The sequence below is a fragment of the Saccopteryx bilineata genome, chromosome 2 (assembly GCF_036850765.1).
Source record: "Saccopteryx bilineata isolate mSacBil1 chromosome 2, mSacBil1_pri_phased_curated, whole genome shotgun sequence".
In the NCBI taxonomy this organism is placed as follows: domain Eukaryota; kingdom Metazoa; phylum Chordata; class Mammalia; order Chiroptera; family Emballonuridae; genus Saccopteryx; species Saccopteryx bilineata.
In genome coordinates, this window is record NC_089491.1 from 279,053,077 (window position 1) to 279,065,820 (window position 12,744).

General features: G+C 55.1%; 1 protein-coding gene across 2 annotated transcripts in view; it reads right to left on the reverse strand.

The window, feature by feature from the left end:
* The window catches only part of LMX1A (LIM homeobox transcription factor 1 alpha), a 124,619-nt gene that overhangs the window by 41,306 nt on the left and 70,569 nt on the right, over positions 1-12,744 (reverse strand). The window lies entirely within an intron of this gene.

Sequence of the window (12,744 nt, forward strand, 5' to 3'; positions counted from 1 at the left end):
ATCTCTCTGCCTCCCGCTTCTAACTTCAGAAAAATACAGAAATAACTGGGCCGAAACAGCATGGCACGGGAAGTTCTATAAATCCAAATGGTCTGTCAATCTGTCCCCTTGAGGAAGTTGAGACGTCTACTGGGTAAGGAGCTTCCAAACAGCAGGTTCCCAGCAAGCCACCTCTCGGTCCTTGTCCCCCGTCAGGGGAATCTAGGAAAGGCTCTCTCATGTCTCTCTTTTTCAAATGGTCCCATGATAACTTCACTGCCTCCGTCAAAGCCTGCAGCATAGGCACAGGGTTGTGGCACCCTAAAAGTATCTCCAGTTCATTCATTACACCACCTGTGTATCTATTTCCAAAACAGACACTGTTTTCTTTATTAAAGTTGTAACACAACAGGGGGGAGAAGAACATCTCTCTGCATTCGTCCCCCGCCCCACCCCCCAAAGGCCAGTGGGGTCAACGGGCATTGAAGGTCACCTGGCCTAAGGGAGAGGACACACCAAGGGGAGTAGAATGGCCACAGTGAGACCGTACAACTCCACACCCCTCCTCTCTTCCCGAAGACGGACACGGGCCGAGCAGAGCACATGCAGGTGACTGAGGCCACCGTGCTCGGCTAACGCACCTGGGCACGAGCAGAGGGGACAGGCAACCAGCCCACTGGCCTGGGTGCGGCCAATCCCATCACAAAGGCTCATTCACTCATTCATGTGCTCGTGTCTCATTTTCATGCATCACTCGTTTCTCCTTTTCTCACTCATTCCTTCCGTTGTTCTGATGCATCCCCTGCCGACCACACCACGTGGTCCGTGTCACCACAGAACAGGGGGAAGAGAGACCCGCACGGGTCCCCTTCAGGCATGTGCACAAGCTGACACAGAGGGTCTGCTGCGCATCAGGCTGTGATCATGGCCACAGAGTGACACAAAACAAAGTCCCCCGCCCCGGGGACCTCACTTCCCTGCCGGCGAGAGAGAGAGAGAGAGAGAGAGAGACCGCAGATGAACAGGTGAACTGTGTCTGTGCAGAGAGATGGTCTCTCACACAAGAACTACCAGAGCAACATCCAGGAGACACAGAAGAGAGAGGCCAGTCTGCTGTGACGGGTCATCACCCTGACGCCTCACAGGTCAGCACGCCGGTCGCCACGTGTGCATAGCGCGGTCATTGCAGAAGCCTCCTGGGGTGACGGGGGGAGTTTGCGGGGTGGGAGGGAAAAGGGAGCTAAGGACGGTCGTCACAAAAAGAGGGGAGGCCGTCCCTGCTCCTGAAATGAAGGAAGCCAGGCTGGGAGAAGGGAAGGAGTCCCCTCGGCGACTGCTCCCAGGACAGAGGCCACCCTGCGGGGGCGAGTCCCATGCAGCCTGGGGTCAGGAGCACAGGCCTGGGGCCACCACACCAGTCCTCCTGGCCCTTGGCCACTGGGAGCACCTGACATGCCTTCCCTCTTCCCCTCAACTTCAGGAAGGGGGTGACGTTGGGGGACAGTCCCAGGGGCTGGTGTGGTTCTTCCACAACTAACAAGGCATGTGACCACCCCGAACACAGAGCCCCAGGTCCCAGCAGCCCTCCCTCCCTCCGGCCGCCCCACGTTGTTCTGCTGTCCATGTCCGGACCCCCGGGCACCCCAGTCTCTTGACCAAGACCTTTATCCTGCCCTCCATGCTGGGTGCTGTTCATCCGGCAGAAAACTACGACCTCATCGCTGGCCCCGTCCCTCACCCTTGCTTGCCAGCCAACCTGAGCAAACTTAATCAGTGCTCTCCCAGGAGCCCGTCCAAGGCCCTCTGTCCGTCCCCGGCAAAGAACCATCAACCCGACGGCAAGCACACGCTCCCGGGGAGTCACTCGGAATCTGCCGCCGCAGGTGGTAACATCTGTGCTTGTCAACTTTCTACCCCGTGAGTCATCTCATCTCTTCTTTCTCCTCCTCCTCCTCAATGGCATCCCCACTCCAAAACTCTCCCCCAGTTGGAGAAGGGAGGCTTGGGATGGGCTCAGGAGCAGCTGGAGGAAGTGGAGGGAGTTGTCTGGGCAGTGGGGATTACAGACGGGGACCGGGGAGCTGGGGGGGGCCTGGGGACAGTCCTGCTTCTCCCCATTGTCTCCCTCAGCTCGCCTTGGGGAGAGAGACCAGCTCACCCTCGCCGTCTGTCTTGCCCCGTTACCCTCACTAACTGCTGAGAACTCAAGGAGAAAGGTGCACGCAGCCTGGCCCCGGTGTGTCAGACGCATACACAGCTGCCCGGGCACCGCGGTGGACCAGCTGCTGACGCCGCACCACACACACACACACACACACACACACACTCACACACACGTTTGTTTTCTCTGCGGCTCAGACGGGCAGAGAGAAGGATCTGATCAAAAGTCCAGGTCACAATGAAAACACAGCCTGTCTCTTCCCCCTGCCCCCAGCCCCCCACCCCCTATGGCAACTTCCACAGCTCCATCCCCCCCCCTCCAAATGCTAATGAGACTTCTCTGGGGGTTCAGAGCCTGGAGCGCCGGCTGTGCCCTCTCTGGAAAGCAAGGCAAGGTTCCCAGAAACGTCCAGCTCTTTCGGGCTGTAAAGACTCCCAGCTTCCCCACCCACCACTATGCATTCTCCCAAAAACTCACCATGGGGTCCCTTCCTTATCTTCTTTGGGTCCACTTCCCTCACCTGGACGAGGGGAATCAGGGCACATGTGGCTGGTGGAGCCGCAGTCAGGGCAGGACCAGGATGAGTGAGGTCGCCCTGCCCACGGCCTCCGTGGTGTGTTTGGGGGGAGGGTGTGTGAGGGTGGGAGGTGGGAAGTGGCTGGAACGGCCCCAAGGAGAGACCCGCTCCACCTGGCTCAGGTCACGGGCACAGAATCACTGCTCTTCTTCTTCGTCTGCCTTCCTTCACTCCCCCTCTGACCCTTCCCCATGGCCTCCCCCAGGCAGGGAGGACAGGCCGGTGGAAATGCCCCCCAGTGTCTGGCTCACACCCCTCCCTGCGCAGCTGCGAGGCACAGAGACACACAGTCAGTTGTGCTGAGCACCCCCACCTCCACGCCGTCGCCGAGGCCTGCAGCCTGTCATGGCTCCTCACACGCCTCCGACGCTCAGATAGGAAAGGCAGTCAGAACGCCGACCTTCCTGGGGGAGGGAGGATGGTCACATCAGGACACAGTGGCAGAGGACCTGGTGACTACATAGGACAGCATGGTTTCTAGTCCTTTTCATTTGCCCCGCCTCTGTCTCCCAGCTCCTGTGGACGGGTTGGGGGTTTGTTCTAGTTTATCTTCTGTTTGCCCCGACGTTGGCGCTCTGCACATGAAGAGGTTCCCGGGCTCTATCCTAGGAGTGCCCGTCTCTCCAGGCGGCGTGAGACCTGCCATCCTCCAGCTAGGACGCGGCACGCTTTGCAAGGCGCACAGCGCCAAGCAGGAGACAGACAGAGGGACGAGATGCACACGCTCGTGGGGCTGCTGGGCGGGTTGCGCCCCTCAGACAAGCGCATCCTTCCTACGGGGGCCAACACCACAGCAGGGCAGTGGCACTTGCCGCCCACCTGCGGCTTCCCTGCTTGTACCAGGTGCCCTGGAGGACGGCAGAGATGGAAGGGAAGGTGGCCGGATCCAGGGTGTGGAGCAGGGAGACCGGGCTCCTGGGCTCGTCCATCACCCAGGGCCCTTGCTTCTTCTTACCTTCGACGAAGGGCACCGCCCTGGACCAGTGACATCAGGAACTGAGAGCCCGGGAGGGGCAAGCGTCCATTCCCCAGGTCTCCTCACGCCACATCTTTCAACCAGAGACGTCACCTCCGCCAGCACCTCATCCTACGTACCCAGGTACCCAGCTGGTGTTTCAACACGAAACAGCCTTGCTATGCGATTCTCCACACAAAACCTTTCCAGAACTTACCATTCACAGGTTTATCTCTCTACACATAACACAGCCAAGGCCAAAGAGATTATGTACACACACACACACACACACACACACTAGCTAAATCCCCCCCCCCCTCCATATATCTATTTCCTTTTTAGGCATATATTCCTAAACAAAATTGATTGACTGCTGACTGACTGACTGATTTCTAGAAAAGATTTCATTTGAAGAGAACCTTTTGCTCCTAAGCATATTTGAAACTCCCTGGGCTGGAGAATGCCTTCATTTGCTCCCCTTTTAATGCCTCGTGCTTCTCACACAGGTTTGGAATCCTGTGCTGTCCCTATAGAGACAAGAATGTTTCCGAAGCAGAGAGGAGGGCTGACACCCCAGGACGTCCTGGCAAACAAAATGATCAGGAAAGAGGCACAGACCTGGGGCAGGGGGGAGAGACAGCGCCCCCCCCCATACCGAAGGGAGGAAGAATGACCAGCCGTGCGCGAGACTCCAGGCACGTCACCTGGATAGCAGTACAGGTGCGCGATCTTGACGAAAAATCACTCCACCATTTTGCAGAGCGGGGTCCTTGTCACTAGAACGCAGTCCAGCCTCCGAGCTGTCTGACTTCCAAGGAAAGGAAGTTTATGGAATGCAGAAGCAAGGGAACGACTCCTGGCGGAATGCTCACTTGGTGCAAGGAACCGCGGTATCCTTATGTCCACCACCTCGCTTACTTGGTGAGGGGTAAGACTGAACAGAACTATATTATGTCCTCAAAGAGAATGCCATTGTCTGGAAGCTCAGTCTTCCATAGGACAGGGAGACGGGCGGATGGCTCGAAGGTTCTTTCTGACTGGTGCCCTGCCTGGCACTGTTTACTTAGGGGAAATAACTACATAGAAAGAACAAGCAGCTGAAATGGCTGCTTTGCCAGCCCTGGCTTTGCTGGTGACTCTGCTGCCACATGGAGGTGACAGGCAGACACCAGGAACTAAGCTGACCCCTCCGGGCTCCTCAGCTCCTGGACTGCAAAGGGCTCACAGGGACCCCTGATAGAGACCTGTCCTCCACGAAAGTAGGTTAAGAACAAACAGTATCCAGGAGATCCTCTTCAACCACACACTCCACTGTGCAGGAGTCCAGTCTGACTCTGGGGAGATCAGGAAACAAGACAGCACCTGTTGGAACCCCATCCACAGAGAGAGTGGATCTCCAAGGTTTAGGCAGGAAGGCAGGCCAGTACAGCTGGACCCAGGCAGGCCTGGGGACGCTCAGCCACAAAGGCACTGAGTGTGGATTACATAAAAGAACACAGTGAGGGAGGGACCAGGGCATGCAGTTCGGGACCAAGTTCAAGAACAATGCAAGAACGCCAGAGGTCAGCTCGTTGCTGGTCCTGGCTGTGGACTTGGGGGCCGGCCCTGACGAGGTAGTGGAACCGGGGTCTCCCCCTGCGGCAATGGCCTCAAGCTCGGGTGTGCATGCAGCCTGTCCACATGAGACCCGTTAGGATGTACCCAACGAACAGTTCCAACTGAAATGCCCTCTGGCTCTGACTACCGCATGGGGAAGACCAAGAGGTGGGTGAGCTGAGCCTTCATTCTCTTCTCAGCATCAACACATCTGACTGTTTCACCCACGAATTCCCGTGACTCCCTCCAGTCCTCCACCTCCTGTCCCATTGTCTTCTAGACGTCGGACACCAGAGGCCATGTCACCCCCACGTCTACCCTCAAAGCTGGTGACACAGTGTCCCACATACACTAATTCTGCAGATGATGGCAGCCTCTCCAATACCCTGCACTATCTCAGGGTGAGGGCTTTGAGACCCACAAGGACTGAGCAAGAAGAGAAGTGAACCCCCCTCCCACCATCATGACTCCCCAGAAGGTCCCTGAACCACGGGTATGTGTGCCAAGACCGAGATCTTCATTAACCTTGACCCAGAGTCCTGAGGACCTCAAAGGGGGGCTTCTCAAGACCTCCACGCTGTAGACAATTAAGTGGAAAGATAGACAATAACAGAAACACAAAAACTCCAACGTGGGTCCTGCTGGGTTTTGTGTCCCACCAAAATACGAAGCCGGAGCCACTTATAGCTTCGGAGAGCAAGCAACGGACAGCAAATGATGGGCGACAGCACTGCCCAGACTCGATTCCATAGGGTGGGGGTACTCCGAAGCCCTCGGCTTGAGAAATGGGAGAGAGGGTCTTTGTGTATCAATAGCTCTTCCTCCAGGCTGGTCTGCACCTCCCTCAGTTTCCACCCTCTCCACCAGGGGGCAGCGCAGCAGCATTCAATGATGCCACCACCGTTGACTTGGCAACTGAGGTCATCCAGGCACTGGAGACAGGCGTTGGCCACGCGCCAAGACTGTCTGTCGGGGGAATGGCTGCAGCCGGGAGTCTGGGAGACCATGTGGCTACACTGAAGGACGCATTCACAAGCATTGGGAACCAAAAGCGTGGCTTGTGGCCTTAGAAGTGGTGACACAAGCCACCTTGTCAGCTGGCTCCAGGTCTCTGTCCTTGAGGCTGAGCCAACCACCACCACAATGAGCGACCACCAAGCCCGTGGTCCCGGGGGCGGTGGGAAAGTCTGCGGGGACAATAGACGTGGCAGGGTCTTCTATAGGAGACAGTCTCAAGACGGCGGTGGGGAAGAAAACGGAAAACAATAAGTGTCTGGCAGAGCCCATCGGAGGCTCCGTGTCCCCCCCGGGCCCCTGGGGAGCGGTGAGGAGGGCCGGACAAAGGGATGAGGACGGTGGGGTGGGGTTGTCTGCACAGCCCCCGAGGCAGCTTGCCGAGAGGCGTGGGGGGGGGTGGAGGGGGAGGGGTAACATGCTTGTCTCGTCATCTCTCACAAGCACGGCGGGCCACAGTCGGCTTTGACCTTGAAAGGGTGGTTGAGTCCTTCCCGGGTTCTCACACAGCAGCTAGTCAAGGGTCAGCTGGGCAGAGCGGGGACAGCCAGGTTTCCAAGTCTTTACGGGACCCAGATTCACAGGCTGGTTCCACCTCTGGGAACGGGAACCGGTCATCACGCTCCCGACACCTCTGCTCCTGCGCCTATGAGGTCGGAAGTGCCTGACAGATGTTCTGGAGATGGAACACAAGGACATGTTGGAAGATTCTGACACATCCTCACGAATATCAATGCAACATAGCTGCCCACGTAAATACTGGGATGAGATCATTTCTTTCAAGACAGAGCCAAAAAATAAGAAAGAAAGAAGAAGGAAAAGAAAAAAAGAAATGCAAGTGTATCTCATGGGCTCGTTGTTATAAAAAGTCAGATCGAACTCCAACATGCCTTTCATCGGCTCCCGGAGAAGAGACCATCAGGCAGAAATGGAAGGACAAATACTTGAGAGGAGACAGAAGGCTGCACTTCATGCAGGCAACAACGGCTCTGGTCTCCCCTTACCCAAGGTCAATGTTGACATTAGCCAACGGGTGTTGACCAACACCTAGCTCACTGCCTCACACCCGGCATATGGTCAGGAAGTCAGCAGGACCCAGCGCTGGAGCCAACCAGAGCCGACAGTTGCTATTTGGTCAATGCTGACACCGTCGGGCAAATATTTGGAACAGGCTCCTTCCCCGTAGCATGTCAAGTTCTTAGGGGACTGCTGCTTATAGGCTGTGGACCTGCCCTGAGACTTCTACTGCCTTATCTAGCTTCTCTGACTGCCAGAACCCCCACAAGATCAGTCAACCTCTCTCCTCACTCTATAACAGGAAAGAAACGAACGCCCAGGAAGGAGCAGGGACCTTAATGTTTTCCGTGGCCTGTGGTAGGTCCCTGCTCCTTCCTGGGTCTCAGTCAATAGTCAAGAAATAAAAGAGGTTAAATATGGCCCCACTGGGGATGGAAATGAGTTCCCAGGCTCCTGTGCTATCCCCTAACCAGCTGAGTGAGGGAACGAACAGTGTGTGAGACAGTGAGCCTTTCCTGCCTTCTGTCCCCTCCCCCTCTTCTTTTATTGCCGAAAGCTGTCTAAAAGTCAGGCCGCGGAGCGAACGGCTGTGGTGAGAACGTGGATTCCAGCGCCCCAAGCCAAGGTGGCACAGCGTCCATTATAGCCATTAGACATTCCACCCCGTCACACAGACAGGCAAACACGGCAAGAAACATAAAGCAGGCGTACGGAAAATATATGTTTCCTTTTTGGGGGAGTTAAAGGTTTGGTTTCCTTTGAAAATGTCAGCTTTCCTCTCCCTTCATCCTCATTAGCCTCCCGGGACACTCTTAAATGTACCCGGCATGCAGCAGAGCCAGGGATGAGGTATTTTTAGCTGATATTCTGGGCACAGATTCCTATTGTTCCACAATCCCTTTTTTTTTTTTTTTTTTTTTTTTTTGGCTTGGCTGGATGGCACGTGGCCAATACAATGTATGCTCTTACAAAAATGTGTGTGTGTGTGTGTGTGCGCGCGCATGCACGTGTGCGTGTCTGATCATCGTGGGGAAGACAGGGGTGTTATTGATGAAGTTTGGATGAGAAAGACCCTGAGAGCCCAGCAGGGGGCAACACGGAGCTCTCCACGACCCCCGTTGGCTTTTGTTACCGTCCCTTTTCACTTCTACCATTGTGCCCTACGTTCCAGGGGAGGAAAAAAATAATCAGCTAATCCCAATAACACAGGATTAGGAACTGGACGTATTCTCAAGATCCGGTGCTCCCAATCGCTTGTTCCACGGTAACACTTCCAAACATTGGGAGATGCTACTATTCTACCTTCTCCTCCCCTACGAGGGGTGGGGGTGTGGGGAGGGCAAAATTAGGTGACTAATCATAAATAATACAATAATGAGGAAATAAATAACACAAGAACAAACTCTTGCGTTTTGCATACTCCCAACTATCAACCAATGCCCCTATATCTCTCTACTTACAAAACATCTGTCATGCAAGGATCACCCAGTCTTGTAGTGGCAACAAGTAAAGACAGACAGGAACCGGCAATCTGAGTAAAGCTCCCCCACCCCCACCTGTGGGGGACATCGAAGCCGCAGGGAGCAGCCACGTGAGGCCTTCTCCTTCCCTGCACAGGGTGGACACTCTCTCTGGATGATCTGAGCATCCCCTCCACGTGGGCGCTAGCCTTCTTTGCGTCAACCTCCCTCAAAAGCAACATCATCGATTTTTGTAAATATCTTCTTCACATATATATTTCTTTCTTACTTCTCCCACATGCCTTCTCTTGCTCCTACCTCCTCCTGGACTTGATAACCTTTGCAGGAAAACCCAACCACAAATGATTTGTGGTTTCTAACTCCAGTTCTCTCTCTGCTTCTATGCTCTTTTAAAGCCAACCCCATCAGGCACTGGTCTTCCCCTCTCTAACAAAACTTTCTTGGGAAGGATACCAAGGACGCCCCCCGATGCTCAGTCCTCATCCAACAGAGCCCATGAGTGGACCTGACATTGTGGTCACTTGGCCTCTATGACCCCTCACCCTGTTGTATCCCCTGGTCACTCCTTCTTGGTCTGTCTCCTCCCTAACCCTCCTCATCTATCTAAACTTAAACTGTCCTATCCTTTTCTCTATCTAATACTCATGGTCCTTGGTGATTTTACCCAGTCTCATTGCTTTAAATTATTCTCGACATTAAAATGTCTGTCTCTGCCCCAGATCTGTCTCCTGAACCTAATTTGGATATCTACCCACCGAGTCAAGATCGCCACCTGGATTTCTAATCAAAATCTCCAACTTAACCATACACTGAAACAGAACTCCAGATCTTATTCCCCACCCTGGCTCGAATCTGTGCCAGCCAACCACAGCGCCATGTCTCTGTGGACGAGAGGCCGCCTACAACTCTCCTGTCACTCAAGACAAACATCTCAGAGTCATTCTTGACTCCTGCCCCCCCCACACACACACATTTCCTATGTAAGCTGTCGACAGGCCATGTCTGCTCCACCGTCAAGGGACAAGCAGACCTGATCACTTACCACCTCTGCCTGCCTCCAGGGCACCTTCCTGGACCCCCAACACCTGTAGACAGACCACCTGCCTCTTCCTGCATCCTGACCTGTTCACTTTCAACACAGAAGCCGGGGTGACTCCACGAAGAACTCACATCATGTCACTCATCCGTCACCCATTTTACAGATGAGAAAAACAGAGGCCTGGGAAAGCTGAAGTAATTTGTCCAGCTTTACAGAGCTGGTGGTTAGAGACACCAGGATTTAAACCACGCCTGTGGAGGCCCAAACCCACCCACGCTTTGTTAAGTCACTCACTGCCTGAGAGTCATTCGACTCACATGGTAAAATGGTCCTTTGTAAATTAAAGTCTCTATGTGACCACCAGGCCAGGCTATCATCACCATTACCAACTGAAGTTCCTGATAAGGCAGACCTAGGGGAAGAGGTCATCAGTTACATAGAAATATTTTACTTAGAAAGGAAAGGCCAGAGGTTACCCTGCCCTGTCTCCCTCCCCCACTTCTTGAATGACAGCCCATCTCTGAGATCAATGACAAAGGCTGGGTCTAACCCTGGAGAGTATCAACCTTGGAAACTGCGTGGAAGCCAGCAAGTGGGGGACTGGGTAGAAATGGAAAAAAAAAACCCGCAGGGGGGGGGGGGCAGCGTGCGCAGCCCGCCAGCCAGACCCCGCCCCCGACCACAACGCTCATGGGCAGGTCTGGGATGTAATTTCCATCTTGGATGCCTTTCATTTGGCTCTACTCCCCACCTCCAGCTCCATCCTGGGGATTAGAGAACGGGGGTTGGGGGGGTAGGGGGGTGCGGGGGGACAGGCAGGAAGAGCGAGGGAACCACAAAAATCTCAGAGAAACAGGATTCCTGGCTGGGAATCCCAGTGACAAGTTGTGTGCACAGATGTGAGCAGACACTGCCCCCCCGCCGCCCCCCCAGGGCCCTCTCCATTGTCACTGTCCAACAGCACTCTCTGTGATGACTCAAATGTCTTCTGCCCACGCTGCCCAGTAGCATACCCTCAAACCGATTTTCCGTGCTCCTGGAGAGAGAGAATTAAGATGCTTGAAGGCGCGGTAACAGCAGGAGAACAAAGATCTTCCTGTGTTCTTAGAGATGGTCTCTAGGAACCATCATCTCTAAGAACCAGTACCTGGCATGGCTTCCATCCACTCCGCCGCCCCAAATCCTACCCCGCCACCTTCAAGGGGCAGCTCAAGCCATGCACCCCTGCGCGGTCATCTATGCCCACTCAACTCCGGGGCTCATGGGGCTCACGTCAACAAAGGCCACAGAAACTCAAAAGAGACCGGGACCTTCTGGTTGGGGTGATCAAGGAGGCAGTCTCCAAGGAAACGAGGACTTATATGAGAACTTAAGTCGTAAGCAGGATCTAAACAGGCTGAGCAATGGTGCCAGGCATGCCACATGGAGACTCTACAGCAGCGGTTCTCAACCTGTGGGTCGCGACCCCGGCGAGGGCTGAATGACCAAAACACAGGGGTCGCCTAAAGCCATCGGAAAATACATATTTATTATACAATACATTTAAAAAAAAAATATGTATTTCCGATGGCTTTAGGCGACCCCTGTGTTTTGGTCGTTCGACCCCCGCCGGGGTCCCGACCCACAGGTTGAAAACCGCTGCTCTAGAGTGAGCGAGGGTATAGGGACGGGAAGCCCGCTGTGAGGTCGGCAGGTGGGAAGGAGCCCAGCGTGCCCGCTACCTGCCCAGCACAGAGGAGGTGTCGGGACGTGTGTTTCCTGCCAGAAGTGAGCTTCTTCTGAGCCAGGTGGAGAAGGGTCGCTGGGCTGGCTGTGACCTCTCTTTCATAGGAAATTAGGAATTTTGACCCATCTTTGAGCTGAGACACAACTTGGGGCCAGCACACGGGGAAGGCGCAGAAGGAGCCAGGACAAGAATGAACCACCGCAGTCCCATGTTTCCCCCGTCCCAGCGTCCCAGTGACCACTGCCCTTCTGACAGCGCAGTGTCACCGCAGAGACACTGTGGTCCCCCTCCCAAGAGCCGCCTGACCTTGCTAAGAGAATGCTGATTTGGTTGGGCAGCAGCGTCCCACCTCCCAGGACAACTCATGATTTATCTCAGCCAGTGGACCAATCTCTTTCCCCTTTGCCAGTGACGCGCCTGAGGTGGACATGCACAGCAACGGCCGGAGAGATACAAGGGGGTGTCTGCTCGGGTGCTTCTGAGAAAGAGGAAACTCCACACGTCAGAAGCTGACAACAGAGAAAGCCATAGACAGCTCCTCCTGTCTCCTGTGGAGCCTGTCACAGAGCCCATCACAGGGGATGGAAGCCATCTCATACGTATGGGCTGACCAGCAGGACAGGGAAGCCAACACCCTGAAGAGGGAGGGCAGGGATGGGAAGAGAGGCCAGGTCTCTGAGAAGGCCACAGCTGAACTGTCAAACCAACTCAGAGACACGCACTCACCAATCGCTGGCTAAGTGAAAATCGCTCTCCGATTGGCCGAAGGCCCTGTGCATTCAGTTTTGCTGACCTGCCACCCAACACCTACTGAGTCTCACCGTTCACCCGGGCTTTGGCCACAGAGACGACCTCTGTTTCCTGTCACTATGGCGGTCACAGCGTGTTGCCTCTGCAGGACGGCTCTCCAGTGGAGTCACAGAGTGTACCACAAACCCAGGCGCTGGGCAGTGTGGCCCAGACCGAGAAGCAAGGGTCACTGAGGGCCACACAAGACTGCTGAGCACCACCCTAAAAAAGAAGAGAGCCACACCTGCCCCGCTGCTGGGCAGGTAAAAGCACCTGGAAGGAAGTGGACGTGCCAGACCGGAGGGAGGGCTCGGGTCCCCGGCCGACCCCGCCGAAGGCCGCATAGGACACGGTGTCAGCGCACTCCAGACCAAGTGGGAAGATCCCTCCCACCAGCGGGGCCCGGGGCG